This window comes from Bison bison, unplaced genomic scaffold (assembly GCF_000754665.1).
Source record: "Bison bison bison isolate TAMUID 2011002044 unplaced genomic scaffold, Bison_UMD1.0 scf7180017864373, whole genome shotgun sequence".
Classification (NCBI taxonomy): Eukaryota; Metazoa; Chordata; class Mammalia; order Artiodactyla; family Bovidae; genus Bison; species Bison bison.
In genome coordinates, this window is record NW_011494945.1 from 4,437,934 (window position 1) to 4,455,271 (window position 17,338).

Sequence of the window (17,338 nt, forward strand, 5' to 3'; positions counted from 1 at the left end):
CACTGAAAAAGACCCTGTTGCTGGGAAAGATTGAAGGCAGGAGGAGAAGGGGACGACAGAGGATGAGATGATTGGATGGCATCACCGACTCAATGGACATGAGTTTGAGTAAACTCCAGGAGTTGGTGATGGACAGGGAGGCCTGGTGTGCTGCAGTCCATGGGGTTGCAAAGAGTCAGACACGACTGAGTGACTGAACTGAACTGAATGCATGTTATCAGAACTTAGTACACATATTTTTGTTTCAGACAGTTATCTTTTAGAGAAATTACAAATAAGAAATAAATGAGGTTTTATATTTACTTTCATTTGTCATTTCTAGTGTTGTTGATTTCTTTGTGTGGTTAAAATCTTAAAGTTAAAGTCTGCTGTCATATTCCATCTGCTTGAAAAACTTCCTTTATAATTTACTATAGGGCAAGTCTAGTGGTAATGAATTACTCAGTTTTTTTATTTTCTGAAAGAGAAAATATTTTTCTCTTTTATTTTCCTTCATTTTAATAAAATATGTTTTGCTGAGTGTGAAATTGTAGGTTGCCTTTTTTTCTTTTAGTACTTAAAGGATGTCAGTCTCCGGAATTCCCTGGTGCTCAAGTGGGTAGGATTTGTTGCTTTCACTGCCAGGGCCTAGGTTTGATCCTTGGTTGGGGAACTAAGATCCCACAAGCTGCATGGTGCAGCCAAAAAAAAAGATGTCATTCTATTGTTAATTTTTTGATTCTCTGTGTATTAAATGTTCTTTTTTTTGGTCTGTCTTTTTAAGATTTTCTCTGACTTTGAATATAATGTGTCTTTACTTTTGAAAATGCTGTGTCTCTTTGGTTTTCTTTGAGCTTCTTGGTTCTGTGGTTTATATCTTTTAGTTTGGAAAATTCTCAGTCATTATCTTCTTTTCTTTTTTGACCTGTTTTCTCTCTGTCTTCTGTTTGTGTGATTTCAATTACATGTATGTTAGATCATAAAATACTGTCTCATAGCTCTTGTATGATTTGTTCTGGGCTTTTTCTGTTTTTTCCTATACTCGCCTTACCTCCCCATATGATGAGATTTATCTTTAGAGAAATTTCTTTAATGATAATAGTTGCTGTTGCTATTCCTTAAGTATATGTCAATAAGTGAAGTTGTGGTATAGAGGTATATGCTTTTTAGCATGTACTGAGATCTTTTAGATTATTAGTAAAGGATAAATTTGTAATGATTTTTACCCCAATTTAAACTAGTCTGATTAGATTCTTGGATATGGCCCAAAATTATTTAATTGTGAAGATAGAATATAGTATAATAATCCAGTAACTTATGAAGTAAGATATGTTTTAGTTCTTATGTCACAGTATATTCTGATTTTTCTGTGTTAATTACTTGAAGTTCATTGGATTTTCATTCTGAATTATGTTGCAGTTATAACTTTACATACTTAATTTGGAATAACAAAATAGTATTAACACATTACCAGGTAGCTAGACCCAGATGTTTATTTTACTCTCTTGGAGAGTGGAGTTACATACACATGAGGTACAGTATAAGTAAGACTCTAACATTATTTTGCTTTGTTTTTGTAATTTGTTGTTTGAGAAAGTGGTTTGGAAGTATAAATAGGATGCCTTTTAAAGGAGACTTTTTTTTAAGATCATTAAAAATCAATAAACCTATTACTATAAATAAAATGAACTTAAAGCTTCTTGAAGGTAAAAGAGGAGAGTGAAAAAGCTGGCTTAAAACTCAACATTCAAAAAACTAAGATCATGGCATCTAGTCCAGTCACTTCATGGCATATAGATAGGGAACCAATGGAAACAATGAAAGACCTTTATTTTCTTGGGCTCCAAAATCGCTGTGGACAGAGACTGTAGCTGTGAAATTAAAAGATACTTGCTTCTTGGAAGAAAAGCTATGACAAACCTAGACAGCATATTAAAAAGCAGAGACATTAATTTGCTGATAAAGGTTCATCTAGTCAAAACTGGTTTTTCCAGTAGTCGTGTATGGATGTGAGAGTTGGACCATGAAGAAGACTGAGAGCCAAAGAATTGATGCTTTTGAACTGTGGTGTTGGAGAAGACTCTTGAGAGTCCCTTGAACTGCAATGAGATCAAAGCAGTCAATCCTAAAGGAAATCAACCCTGAATATTCATTGGAAGAACTGATGCTATAGCTCCAATACTTTGGCCACCTGATGAAAAGAGCTGACGCACTGAAAAAGACCCTGTTGCTGGGAAAGATTGAAGGCAGGAGGAGAAGGGGACGACAGAGGATGAGATGGTTGGATGGCATCACCAACTCAACGGACATGAGTTTGACCAAACTCCAGGAGATAGTGAAGGATGGGGAAGCCTGGTGTGCTGCACAGTCCATGGGGTCGCAAAGAGTCAGACACGACTGACCGACAGAACAACAACAAAACCCAAAAAAACTTGGATATTTTTCAGAGTAAAAGTTTTTTGAGTGGATACAGATGCTTGGAATCATCAAAAGTGATAAATTAGACTTACCTAGTTTTTGTTTTTTTTTTTTAAATAAGGAAGTTGAATAAAAAGGAATGTTACCTCAGAGGAAAGCAAGATATGCCTCTCAGTTTTTCATCAGTTGAGGTATGTAAGATTTAAACCCAGAGAAAGTCTTTGGATATGTCTGCTTCAAGTGTCTAAAAGTTTAATCATAATAAAACCTTGCATTTGTCATCTGAAGCTTAATAGTGTGGAATGGGTATTAGTATCTTTAAAAAAAAACTTTTTTGGGGAAATAAACTGGTTTATTGTAAACACTTTTATGTGATCTCAGCTTTACCTAATAAGATTTCTTTTCATTGATAAATTTTAACTTGTCACAGAGAGTAGAAGTGTTTTGTTTGACCCAGGTTCCAATACTTGGCAGATTTTGAAATGCGAACATCTCAAGTTTATATTGGAGAATAGCCACATAAAATGAAAAGGAGTCAAATGCATAAAGCACTTACTTTTTTGGCAAAATGCCCCAGTAGATACAGATTGTTTAAAAATTGAAGTAAACTTGATCATGGGGAGTTTCTTGCTTAATATGTTAATTTCCCACTATAGCCCCACCAGATATTCAATAACAGAGAGTCAAGCTTTTGCTGACAACTGTGATTCTTTCTGGCTCTGCTTTTGCAGTTGTAAAACTGGAACACGGAATTGTTTTTCCTCGGATAAAAAAGAATACTCTAAATCACTTAAATGCAATTGGAAACCTGATCCTACACATCATATATGTGTACACACACAGAGCGAGAAAAGTGAAAATGCATGGTGTTTTTTTAATTCTAATTTTTTCTCAATAATTATTCTTTGATACTCCTACACTATAGGAGTTTAATAAATACTTATTTTAAAAAAGAATTACTTCTCTGCATATTATGTTAATCAGATGACAAACCCTTACATGTAGATTATGGACTTTGAAATCCATTCTCTGTTCATTTCTATTGTTACTGCTTTGAGATCTATCTCATTATTTTTGCTTGGACCATCATAATAGCCTTTCACCTTGCCTTTAATTTAACCTCTTTTCACATTCAGCCCTTATAATGTAACCAAAGTGATATTTCTTAAATCCAGATACCATCCAAATGTTGACACTGACAGTGGTACAGGAAAATAGGTGAAAAATTGCTAATAACCTAAATATTTAAAAATAAGGGATAGTTACACCTAAATGTTACCTATGGTCTGCTATGCAGTCATCAAAAATTTTTACTAAGAAAGAATAGAAGGGAGAAATATCCACTTTTATAACTAAAGTGAAGAAAATAGGCTTCAAAGTAGTTTGTATAGTATGATTCTTCTACTTAAGAATGTATATTAACATAATATTAAGTGAGAAAAACAAATACACCAGAATGTGAACTCTCTATTTATCTCCAGCTGGTAGAATTGAGTAATGTTTTTCTCTGTGTTTTTTTTATGTCTTTTGAATAAAAGCACTTTTTTAATTAGGGAGGGAAATTAATAAACCCAAACAGATAAACTGTTCATATTATTCTGCTGTTTGAAGTCATCATTAACTTCCTATATTCTACAGAGATATTTCCCCAAAAGTAGTCCATGGATATATAACTGCTTTATAATCACCAGGTGTACTCATTGAAAATAAATTTACTGGGGTCCAACCCCCGGGCATATGAAATTAAAACCTTTGGGGTTATCCTGGGAATGTGTACTTCTAGTAAGAGCCATCTCTGGTTTTTATTCTTTCTGAAGTTCTCAAGTTGGCCTGCAGTATAAAGTAAAACTCTGGATGATATAGAACTTTCCCATATCTGACCCCTGAGTGCCTTTCCAGCCTCACCTTCCTCCCCAAGCACTTTGCTCTTCAGTTTGAGCTGCTTGACCTTGTTCAGATGTGTATTTCATGGCTCTGCATTAGCCCTTACCTTAAGGAAATCAGGAACTCTGGTGGTTCTGAGTGTGGAGTGCCTGGCATAATTTTCTCTCTCTTGGACTGTTTGATGACTGGAATAACCATGTCCATTCTGTGAGTTTATCATATTTTAAAACTGTCCTAAAATACCACCTCCCTTGGGAAGCTCGCCTAACTTCAGTCTACCCAGAGTTGATTGCCCCTCTGTGCCATCATTGTACTTTGTATCTCTCTTAGAGCAGTTACCATGTTGACATGTGTGACTTCCCAGTTCAGAGCCTACATTTCATGAGGGTACAACAGTATGCTGTCAGTCTTTGTATCCTTAGTGCTGTTGCCTAGACATCCAATAAAAATTAGTAGAAAAAACTCATGATGGAAGGATAAATTTTGTGCAATTCAACGTGTAAGAGGTATCTAGAATAGTCAAATTCATAGAGAAAGAATGTAGCAGTAGATTAGTGGTTACCAGGGACTGGGGGAAAATGGGAAGTAGGAATTTGTTGTCTAATGGGTACAAGAGTTTCAGTTTGGGATGATGGGAAGAAGTTTCTGGAGATGGATGGTGGGAATGGTTACACAACAGTGTGAATGTACTTCGTATTATTGATTCTGTACACTCAGAAAAGATTAAAGTGGTAAATTTTGTGTATATTGTGGCACCAAAGGAAATGACGACAAGGAACCAAAAGCCCAAACCACCTCATGAAGCTAAAGGCCTTGACCAATTTACTCAGCTTTCTTCTCTGCTGTTCCTAATGTTGTTTAGTTTCATTGTGTTTTCTTTTGACGTGGTAAAACTTGATTTTAAAGATGTTTGAAATTAACTTGATGTACAGAGAAAGCCCATAGGAAAATCTGTAACAATAAATCAATATAATTTATGAAGGGGCGGAAATAAAGGGGGCTGAACATGGCATCTATCTTTTAAAAAATCGAGTATTGAAAGAAAATATTCTTATAATATTACAAATAGTAATTAAAATTGAAGTGGCTGCCACCTGCTACTAACCAGTGTGTAGTTGTGAAATGGAAGCAGTGTGGCGTTGTGGAATTTCAAACTTGGTAAGGTCAAAGGATCTTTTTTCCTCTGCTTGGAATTGTTTTCCTGCCAAAGTCCAGGATGATTGGCAGCTGACACACTGCTTTCTTAAGTGATTTTTGTAGAGGATACATTTGAGCCCTTTGTAGCTCCATGAGAGATGATTCTGTGTTCCTGTAAGAAAAGCACGTGTGCTGTTGCATGCTGTTGACCTGGAACTGTTGCAGACCCAGTTGTGCGTGTGTGTGTGTGCGTATCTGTATGTTCCTTCCAGTATAGTGGTTCTCTCAGATGCAGTTTGCAAAAGGACCTCTTTGGGAGCAGTTCAGGAGGTAGATTTGGGGACTTTTCACCTAGAATGTCTGATGAAAGAGGCTTGAGATGCTTCTGACTTAGGTAGCCCTTAGAACACTATGTAAGAAATAATATTTTGATGAAACATGACATTTTGGCCTGGTCAAGGTCTCATTTAGAAGTAAATTATTCTCATTATTGGAATGGTTAAAATGGAAGAAGAAAGGCATATTATTATTTCTCCTTATGACTCTATCATTCCTGGCAACTCCCTGTTCTTTTCTTGTCAAAGAACTTTACCTCTCTTCTTTCCTGACTTTTGCCATTGTCTGTCAGGTGTTGATAAATGTGGGTGAGTGACAGGTATGATGAAACGAAAATATGTTCATTCCTCTATTCTTTTTCTTTAATCAGTTTTATTGAGGTGTAATTTAAACAGAATTGACCAACTTTAAGTATACGATGAACTGCAGCATGCCAGGCTTCCCTGCAGTTCATCGTATACTTAAAGTTGGTCAGTTTTGTTGGACACAACTTGGCGACTGAACAACAACAACAAAGTATACAGTTAGGTAGGTTTTGACAAATATGTGTGGTCATGTAGCAGCCATCACCAGAACCATGATATATAGGACATTTCTATCGCCTTAAAAAGTTCCCTTGTGCCCCTTCAGTCAAACCTTCCCCTCCTCTCCAGCAACCACTGATCTAAATTACTATAGTTTTGCCTTTTCTAGAATTTCATATAAATGCATTCATACAGTATGTAGTCATTTTTGTCTTCATCCACATTGTTGCATGTATCAGCAGTGTGTTCCTGTATATTGCAGAGTCATATTCGATTATATGGATCTGCCATTCACTAGGAGCTGGACATTTGGGGGTTGTTTCCAGTTTGGTCAATTATGAATAAAGCTGCTGTGGACACTCATGCACAAGTCTTTATGTGACTATATATTTTCCATTTTCTTATAAATACTTAGGAGTGTTATTGTTGGATCATAAATTTACTTCCTAAGAAACCACCAGAGTCTTTTCCAAAGTAGCTGTATCATTTTGTATTACCTCCAGCAGTGCATGGGAGGTCTAGTTTCTCCATACTCTCACCAACATTTGGTTCTGGTTTAGTCTTTTTAAAATTGAGTTTTTTCTTTTGGGAGCATAACAATATCTCATTGTTTCAGTTTTCATTTCTAAAGACTAAGGATACTGAACATCTTTTAATGTGCTTATTTGCCATTGGCATGTCTTTGGTGAAGTATCTATTCAAATCTGTTGCCCATTAAAAATACTGTTTTCCTTCTGCTCTGGTCCTCCTGCCCTGCTCCCTTTTTCTCTATGTCCTTTGGACATCTGGCTTCTTAACACTTCTTGTTTTTCGGTAAGTAAGTTGTGTCCTACTCTTTGCCATCCCGTGGACTGCAGCATACCAGGCTCCCCTGTTCTTCACTACCTCCCGGAGTTTGCTCAAGTTCATGTCCGTTAAAACGGTGATGCTATCTATCTATCTCATCTGCTGCCACCCTCTTCTCCTTTTGCCTTCAATCTTCCCCAGCATCAGGGTCTTTTCCAGTGTGTTGGCGTTTTGCATCAGGTGGCCAAAGTATTGAAGCTTTATCTTCAGCATCAGTCTTTCCAGTGAATATTCAGGACTGATTTTCTTTAGGATGGACTGGTTTGATCTCCTTGCAGTCCAAGGGACTCTCCAGAGTCTTCTCTAGCACCACAGTCTGAAAGCATCAGTTCTTCAGTACTCAGCCTTCTTTATGATCCAGCTCTCACATCCATACATAATTACTGGAAAAACCATAACTTTGACTATATGGACCTGGACCTTTGTTGGCAAAGTGATGTCTTTTCTTTTTAATATGCTATCTAGCTCATTAATATGCTTGTCATAGCTTTCCTCCCAAGGAGCAAGTATCTTTTAATTTCATGGCTATAGTCACTGTCTGCAGTGATTTTGGAACCCAAGAAAGTAGTCTGTCACTGTTTCCATTTTTTCCCCATCTATTTGCCATGAGGTGATGGGACAGGATGCCATGATCTTAGTTTTCTGAATGTTAAGTTTTAAGCCAGCTTTTTCACTCTCCTCTTTCACCCTCATCAAGAGACTCTTTAGTTCCTCTTCACCTTCTGCTGTTAGAGTGGTATCATCTGCATGTCTCAGGTTGTTGATATTTCTCCCAGCAATCTTGACTCTAGCTTGTGATTCATCCAACTCAGCATTTCGCATGATGTACTCTGCATGTTAAACAGGGTGACAATATATGGCCTTGTCATACTCCTTTCCCAGTTTTGAACCTGTCAGTTGTTCATGTAAGGTTCTAATTGTTTCTACTTAACCTGCATACAGGTTTCTCAGGAGACAGGTAGGATGGTGTGGTATTCCCATCTCTTTAAAAAATTTCCACAATTTGTTATGATCCACACAGTCGGAGAAGGCAATGGCACCCCACTCCAGTACTTTTGCCTAGAAAATCCCATGGATGGAGGAGCCTGGTAGGCTGCAGTCCATGGGGTTGCTAAGAGTTGCACGCGACTGAGCAACTTCACTTTCACTTTCATGCATTGGAGAAGGAAATGGCAACCCACTCCAGTGTTCTTGCCTGGAGAATCCCAGGGACAGAGGAGCCTGGTGGGCTGCCGTCTATGGGGTCGCACAGGGTCGGACACGACTGAAGTGACTTAGCAGCAGCAGCAGTCTGGGTCCTTATTATGTCATTCTTACAGGCAGCAGCTTCTATCTGTGCTCATTGTCTGTTATTGTCAAGAGAATTTGCCTGCATTGTGGGAAACCAAGGTTCGATCCCTGGGTTGGGAAGATCCCCTGGAGAAGGAAATGGCATCCTACTCCAGTATTCTTTCCTGGAGAATTCCATGGACAGCGGAGCCTGGCCAGCTACAGTCCATGGGATCACAAAGAGTTGGACATGACTGAGCAACTTTCATTCACTCAGTCTGGGTCTTATTGCTTCATTCTTAAGAGGCAGCAGCTTCTATTTGTGTTCCTTATCTGTTATTGTCAAATTAATTGTCTAGATATACAGCTTTTCTCATTTTTTTCTCCTATCCATCATCTAAATAGCTTGCTCTTATGTACTACTTTAAGTTTATATTTATCTTTTTTTTTTTTTTGGATTTGCATATAGTACTTATCCTCTAAACTGCGGACTCAGATTCTATCCATGTATTTGAGTCTACATAAAGTTGTCACATAGTTTACTAATGTTCATTTTTTTCATGCTTATTACTCTTGTGCTTCATTTCATATAGTTTCTGCTGCTGTACTTCAAATTTATTAATTTTTAATTCTGACATTTCATTAATTTATGAATGAATTAATGATGCTAATAATTTATCCATTGTATTTTTCATCTCATTTATTTTTCATTTCTGATGAGATAACTTTGATTTGTGTTTTTATATTGTCCATGGCACTGTTTAACATAGTTAAGTATTCTTCTACTTTCCTTAACATATGGATTAGTTATAACTTTGTTGATATTATTGCTAATTAATAGGTCGTGTTCTTCTATTTCTTTTTATGCCTGATAGTTTTGTATTGGATGGCAGACATTATGAATTTTACCTTGCTGTATTCTGGAAATTTTTTTATTTCTAGAAATATTTATTCTGGGACACTGCTGAGTGACTTGGAAGTAGTTTGACACTTGCAGAGCTTATTTTTTATGCTTGGTTAGGTGGGACTAGAGCAAATTTTATCTAGGGCTGATTTTGCTCCTCTCCTGAGGCAATAACTTACGATTATTCCACCTGATATCCTGTGAAGTATGAGATTTTTTTTCTTTCTGAATGAAACACAAAAATTATTCCTACCACCGTCTGAGCCTCTGAGATTGTTCCCTCTGCTCCTTTTTTTCTCCTGCTCGGGGTAGATTCCTCACAAGCACGTAGTAATATTGTTCTGGAAAGACTTGAGGGAGCCCCTCTGTAGATCTAGATCCCCATTCTCACTCTGCAGCTTGCTTCTCTCTGGTACTCTACCAGACGAATTCTAGCAACGTCCTCAACCCAGGGGTAGTGCTGGGCTCCACCTAGGTTCCTTCGTTCTTCTGCTCCCTGGAAACTAAGGAGGGAGCTGTGGGAAGGGGCTCATTTTTTTTCGCTTTTCATGGGTTTACTCTCCTATACCAGCCCTTGTTCAGTGTCTGAAAACCAGTTTCATATATTTTTCTGTTTTTTAGTTTTTTTTGGCAGGAGGGTAAATCTGTTCCCTCTTACTCCATCTAGACTGGAAGCCCTGTCTATTCATTTGTTAGAGATTCAGCTCAACTCCTAGCACTTCTCCAAAATGCTCCATGATCCATTTTCTAGCTGGGAATCATTTAGTTGCAAAGAACAGAAGCCTTTTCAAAGAAGCTCTAATAAAAAGGAAATTTATTATTATAATACAGAGTAATTTCTCAAGTCTTCATTGCATAGTACAGACAGGTCTTTTCTTCCTTTCTCTTCTCTTCACACCAGTTTCCTCAGCAGAGTTCTTTTCACTTGCCTTTGACTCTCCTTTGCCAGGGTATGAGCTCTGGCTTTAACTTACTATGACCTTTCAGCTCTAGCCTTTGTAATCAGATTGCCTATTTATGTGAATAGCCCTGAGGAGTCAGAAAATTAACATTCATCTTGCATAAGCAGGGTTCAGTATGACATGACCATGATTAATATTAAATGAAAGTAAAAAATTTTAATTAATAAACATTTTAGAATAAGTATTTTGTGTGAGAGAAATACCAACCTATAAATTCTAACTGGGAAGTTAAAGCCTCAAATAATACTTACTAAATACCAATGTTTATACCAAGGTAGCTCAGACATTTTGCTGATGTTTTTTGATTGATAAATACTGTGTTTCATAATAAAACTGAGTATATATTATATACCAGACACTGTCCAAGGCACTAGTGATTCACAGAAGTTTATGCTCTAAAGGGTTGCAAACTACAGTCCTGAGAGCCAAATCCAGCCACCTTTTTGTAAGTAGTTTTATTGGATCACAGCACCTCTCATTCATTTTGTATTATCTGTGGCTGTTTTTGTGCTTCAGCAGGCTCTGAGTAGTTGGAACAGAGACTCTCGGACTCACAAAACCTAAAATTTTACTATTTGTCCTGTTAAAGAAAAAGTTGCCAACCCTTGGCGTAGGGTGATTGTATATATTTTTTAAATATAAGAAGTTTGAAGTTTTAAATATAAAAAGTCTTTTTGTAGTGTCAGGACCTTGTTTAATCAGGTCTTAGACTTGGACCAAAATTAATGTTTATAAAGAGGTTTAATTACTTTCCTAAATTCCTAACATTAGATTAGAAGTTTCAGTTTCATTAATTAAGATCATAGGATTATTTTGTCTCTTAATTAATTTCTTGTTAGATTGGAGATACCGCAGATGAGGGCATCTGGGTTTACTGGTGATTCAGAACACATGTGGTGAGGTATTTGGCAAGAGGCTAAAGGCCAAGTGTTGCAACCACCCACATAACAGTCTTTTGCAAACCATCAAGTGCTTTCTGTAACTGTAGAAATAAAGACAGATTTTTTTCCCCCCTGCAGTATGTTAAAACAAAGAAGTAATATACTTTGAGATGGTAGGCATATTTAGAAACTAACTTGTTTTCAAATGTAGAAATTAAACACAGAAGCTCAGGAAATACCGACTGAGTCTAAATGTGCTTGTGAGGTTAGTAATCTGTATGTAGTTCCTCTTGGTTCATGACGTCATTGTGAAAGTGTTAGTCCCTCAGTCGTGTCCTACTCTTTGCGATACTGTGGACTGTGGCCCAGCAGGCTCCTCTGCCCATGGGATTTTTCAGGCAAGAATACTGGCGTGGGTTGCCATTCCCTTCTCCAGGGGGGATCGTCCCGACCCAGGGTTTGAACCTGGGTCCTCCCGCATTGCAAGCAGATTCTTTACTGTCTGAGCCAGTAGGGAATCCCCATGGTGTCATTAGTTAAGGTAAAGAAGTCTTATACAGATTTGCATGAAACTATTCACTCTTCAAGTCTCTGCTACTATAAAAAGTATAGATGTTATTCATTTTTAACATGTGCCTATCTCTTTTAATTAGATAGCCACTAATCTCAGAATCAAATGTTAGATTCTCCTTCTGCTCCACCAGAGATTCCCGCTGTGAGAGAATCTTAAAGAAAAAGTAAAGCGTCCCAGTGATTTGGATAGTTTTCATAACTAAGATAACCATATATCCCTGTTTCCCTAGGATGTTCCTAATTTACCCTAACATAATTACTAACAGTTATTATCAAAAATAATAACTTTATTATTTTTATTATCAAAAATCCTAGTTTAGTTGGCAGTATATGATCAACCTCTTTGTTTATAATCACGTTGACCATTGAGCAACTGGACCTTCTTTAAAATTTAACATTTAACCAGCCTCAGCATTTATTCTGATCCTAATTCTCACAGAGGAGTTGGTGAATTGATGGCTGTAAGACAGTATAGTTATTAAAGTAAAACTTAGCTCATATTTATTTATAGAGAGACTCATCTGATAGCAGGAACCTAGATTTTGTGTGTTTCTACAGCTCAAAATTCTTTGAATCCCCACTACTAACAGTGAACTTTTTTTATACTGTCTGGGGACTTTCTCAATCTCTCTTCAGTCTTTTCTTTCATTTCACATTTCAGCCCTACTTCTGAATTTTTCCTGAATATAGTCTTTTTTTCCCCTAATTTCCATACCTCTCTTATGTTGTTCCCTTTAGTTTTTTCCTGCTCTGCATTTTCCAGTTTCCTTTTCCTCTGTCAAATTCCTACCCATCATTTAAAGTATAATGCAGTTATTACTTCTATGAAGCCTTTTTTGCCACACCCCCAATTCTGATTAACTTCTCTTTTCTCTGGGCTCCCTAAGCAGTTTGTTTCTATCTCTGTTATGTCTTACCGTGTAACTTGGTGCCCCAACTCTGTCCCCAGGTCTTTAAAGGCAAGAGCATGTATTTGATTTATTTTAAAATCCACAATGCCTCTGCAAGGCCTTTTAGATACTAGTTGTTCAGTAAAAATGTATGATCAATTGTTGGTGTATTCCCCTAATTTTTTTGGAACAGCTAGGCTAGAAAATATTTTAAAAAGAGATTTTCTTTGTGAGCTTTGTAAGGGTAACTTTAATATGCCAATTTCTGAATTAATACCATTAATTATTTATTTTTTTCTTAAATTATAGTTGATTTACAATGTGTTTTAATTTCTGCTGTACAGCAAACTGATTCAGATATATATATATATATATAATTTTTTGTTATTGTTTATCACAGGTTATTGAATATAGTTCCCTGTGCTGTATAGTAGGACCTTGTTGGTTATCCGTTCTGTGTTTACTAGTTTGCATCTGCTAACCCCAAACTCCCACTTTATCCCTCCCCTACTCCCCTCCTTTGGCAACCACAAGTTTATTCTTTATGTCTGTGAGTTTGTTTAGTAGATCAACCCATTTGTGTCATATTTTAGATTCCACATATAAGTGATATCATAGGGTATTTGTCTCTTTCTTTCTTCACTTAATATGGTAATCTCTGGGTCCATCCATGTTTCTGCAATGACATAATTTCATTCTTTTTTATGGCCTAGTAGTGTTTCATTGTGTATGTATGTGTGTGTGTGTATGCCTGAGTGTTCAGTTGTGTCCAACTCATTGTGACCCCATGGACGGTATGTAGCTCTCCAGGCTCCTCTGTCCATGGAGTTCTGCAGACTAGAATACTGGAGTGGGTTACCATTCCCTTCTCCAGGACATCTTCCCAACCTAGGGATTGAACCTGAATCTCCTGCACTGCAGGCAGATTCTTTACTGTCTGAGCCACCAGGGAAGCCCATGTGGGTTTCCCTGCATATACACATACAACACATCATCATCCATTCATCTGTCATTTAGGTTGTTTCCACGTTTTAGCTATTTTGAATAGCGCTATGCAGATAGGGGTGCATATATCTTTTTGAATTATAGTTTTGTTTGGAAATATGCCCAGGAGTGGGATTGCTGAATCATATGGCAGCTCTCTTTTTCGTTTCTTGAGGAACCTCCCTACTGTTTTCCATGGTGGCTGCACCAACTTACATTGCAGCCACTGCAGCCAAGTGTAGGAAGGATCTTAAGTTCCCCAACCAGGCACCGAACCTGGTTCAGCAGTTAAAGTGCCAGGTCCTAACCACTGGACTGCCAGGGACGTCCCAGATTTTGGGGAAGAGATCCAGGGTCACCTTGTATTGTGCCACCATAGACCTTCATCAGGAGGGGAAAGGGGTAGCATTTGGTAGTACAGAAAAGTTCTCATCCTTCAGTCTGAATAACAAAGTTAATTGTGCTCTGAGAAGGAACTTAAAGACTATGGATTGAAGAACTGCCTTTTGTGATATGTTTTAAAGAGAGATGGGACAACATTACTCATTATCAGAGAAATGCAATCAAAACCACTGTGAGGTACCACTTCACGCCAGTCAGAATGGCTGCTATCCAAAAGTCTACAAGCAATAAATGCTGGAGAGGGTGTGGAGAAAAGGGAACCCTCTTACACTGTTGGTGGGCATGCAAACTAGTACAGCCACTATGGAGAACAGTGTGGAGATTCCTTAAAAAACTGGAAATAGAACTGCCATATGACCCAGCAGTCCCACTACTGGGCATACACACAGAGGAAACCAGAATGGAAAGAGACAGTGTACCCCAATGTTCATCGCAGCACTGTTTATAATAGCCCGGACATGGAAGCAACCTAGATGTCCATCAGCAGATGAATGGATAAGAAAGCTGTAGTACATATACACAATGGAGTATTAGTCAGCCATTAAAAAGAATACATTTGAATCAGTTCTAATGAGGTGGCTGAAACTGGAGCCTATTTATACAGAGTAAAGTAAGCCAGAAAGAGAAACACCAATATAGTATACTAACGCATATATATGGAATTTAGAAAGATGGTAACGATAACCCTGTATATGAGACACCAAAAGAGACAAAGATGTATAGAACAGTCTTTTGGACTCTGTGGGAGAGGGCGAGGGTGGGATGGTTTGGGAGAATGGCATTGAAACATGTAAATTATCATATATGAAATGAATCACCAGTCCAGGTTCAATACAGGATACAGGATGCTTGGGGCTGGTGCACTGGGATGACCCAGAGGGATGGGATGGGGAGGGAGGTGGGAGAGGGGTTCAGGATGGGGAACACATGGCAGATTCATGTCAATGTATGGCAAAACCAATACAATATTGTAAAATAAAAAAATAAAAAAAATAAAGATAGATTGATACATTTTCTAAATAGAAATGGATGATTTGACAGTTTTGAGAAGAGATGTGAAAGGCTGATAATTGTCTGGAAATGCTAGAGTTAGAGTACTCCTCTTGGCAACTGATAAAATTAAATAGGAGACATCAGTGAACATATAAGTGATTCTCATTTAGGACAGAATATAGCTTGGTAATACAGGAGATATTTGAGAAATGCTAGGTAAATTTACAATCAGCATTGGCAGAAGTAAAGATTAGGAAGAAGTGTGGATTATTGAAGAAACATCAGTGTTTACTGTGAATGGGTACGTACTTTTAATCACTAAATTTATTTGATAAAAAATATAACCCCTCAGTTTTTGTGGTTTTTTTAGCTTGTTTGAAGTGGTGGTTTGATAAAGTGAAAAGAACATCAGACTAAGAATCAAGAACATAGAGTTCTTCAGGTTCTGAGGTCCTTGGACTTCTCAGCCAGTTGAATGTGTGACTTTAGGCACCTTGAATCTTTCGTTTCATATATTAAATGGGTAAACTGAGAAATACCCATACAAGGACTTACTATGGAGCAATAAAAAGGAATTGGCTACTGACATGTGATGTTATGGATGAATATCAAAATCACTGTGCTGAGCAAAAGAACTCAAGCACAAAAGAGATATGTACAGCGTGATTTCACTTTTATGAAGTGCTAGACAAAACTATTGTGAAAAATTAGAATACTTATTTCCTCAGAGGACATGGGGATTGACTGAAAAGTGGCACAGGGGAATTTTGGGGTTGATGAAAATGGGAAATGTTCCATAACTTCATGAAGATAACACATATTTGTCAAAATTAAGTTCCAGTATTTGTGTCTTGCACCAAATGGAAATTTTATGACTCTTCCCCTGCTCCTCCCAGAAAATAACAGTTAACAAATACTGAATTCTAGTTAGGAGGTATGCCTTTCTCAGTTAAAATGTCTAGTAATTGTGAAACTACTTTTTACATTTTCCAAGTTTTTGAAGACAGGTAAATATATTTAGGAAAATGGGAGCCAGGTTTCTAACTTTTGGACAAGAGAGAAACATGGAAATGGGGACAACTAGGGACTTCCCTGGTTGCTCAGAGGTTAAAGCGTCTGCCTGCAATGCGGGAGACCCGGGTTCGGTCCCTGGATCGGGAAGATTCCCTGGAGAAGGAAATGGCAACCTGCTCCAGTATTCTTGCCTGGAGAATCCTGTGGATGGAGGAGCCTGGTAGGCTATAGTCCTCGGGGTTGCAAAGAGTCGGACATGACTGAGCAACTTCACTTTAGAATGTCTCTGGGGGTATTAGTTTGGAATTAGGGATGTCAGTATGAACTCAGCTTTTATAAGAGGAGGTTAGATAAGTAGGTCGTAGATAGGAGAGAGAGGAGGGGGCAAAGAGAAAGACAAATATAGTGGTGTGTATAAATATATAAATTCGCTAGCTCTGTTTGCTTAAAGGTTCTGCAGTTAATGACACCCTCATAGCAATAGCAATGAGCATACCTACTCCCAGATCTTGATTTCCAAATAAGATTCTCACTAAATGAACCTTTGAGAGATAGCTGATTCCATGGCAGGGGCAGAGAATGTACAAGATGAGCCTGGAATATATTATTGCTCCAGAAACATTACATGGTGTTAAGTAATGATGGGAACATATCAGAAGGACATAAGAAATCTGGTTTTCACTCAGACATGAAGTTGTCATTCTTGTACTCACAAGGACAAAGTTGAACAAACTAAACATCAACATCTCTGCTCACCAATACCCTGAAAACTGGAGAGACAGACAAATATGGAGAATCCCAGCTTCCCAGGGGCAGAAGCTGATGAAGCCAGGAACTGGTAGGAAAACTTAAACCGTAACTGATGAACTTCCAGAAGCTGAGTGCAGATTAGCTTGAGAGTTAAACATTCCCGGGGGCTCAGTTTTAGGGAAGGGGGTCTCACACTTCTGTGGAGTTTTTCTTCCTCGAGCTCTGTCAGGTTCTCACAGTGAAGAATACGGGAGGAGCAAGTCCTTTTCTGCCTCCAACAGGGGCAGTGAAATAGAAACCATTTTGAAACAGGCTGCTGCTGCTGCTAAGTCGCTTCAGTCATGTCTGACTCAGTGCAACCCCATAGACGGCAGCCCACCAGGCTCCCCCGTCCCTGGGATTCTCCAGGCAAGAACACTGGAGTGGGTTGCCATTTCCTTCTCCAGTGCATGAAAGGGAAAAGGGAAAGTGAAGTCACTCAGTTGTGTCCGACTCCTAGTGACCCCATGGACTGCAGCTTACCAGGCTCCTCTGTCCATGGGATTTTCCAGGCAAGAAATGGAGTGGGTTGCCATTGCCTTTGAGACAGGCT

The 17,338-nt window shown here is 38.1% G+C and overlaps 1 protein-coding gene across 4 annotated transcripts in view; it reads left to right on the forward strand.

Moving 5' to 3' along the window:
* REV3L (REV3-like, polymerase (DNA directed), zeta, catalytic subunit) overlaps nt 1–17,338 on the forward strand; it is a 178,271-nt gene that overhangs the window by 21,599 nt on the left and 139,334 nt on the right. The window contains exon 3 of one of the 4 annotated variants that reach the window (XM_010856599.1): nt 2,519–2,588. The exons of the other annotated variants lie outside the window; for them this stretch is intronic. The gene's annotated coding sequence lies outside the window, so the exon portion shown is untranslated. The remainder of the gene's footprint in view (nt 1–2,518; nt 2,589–17,338) is intronic. 4 annotated transcript variants of the gene reach the window in all.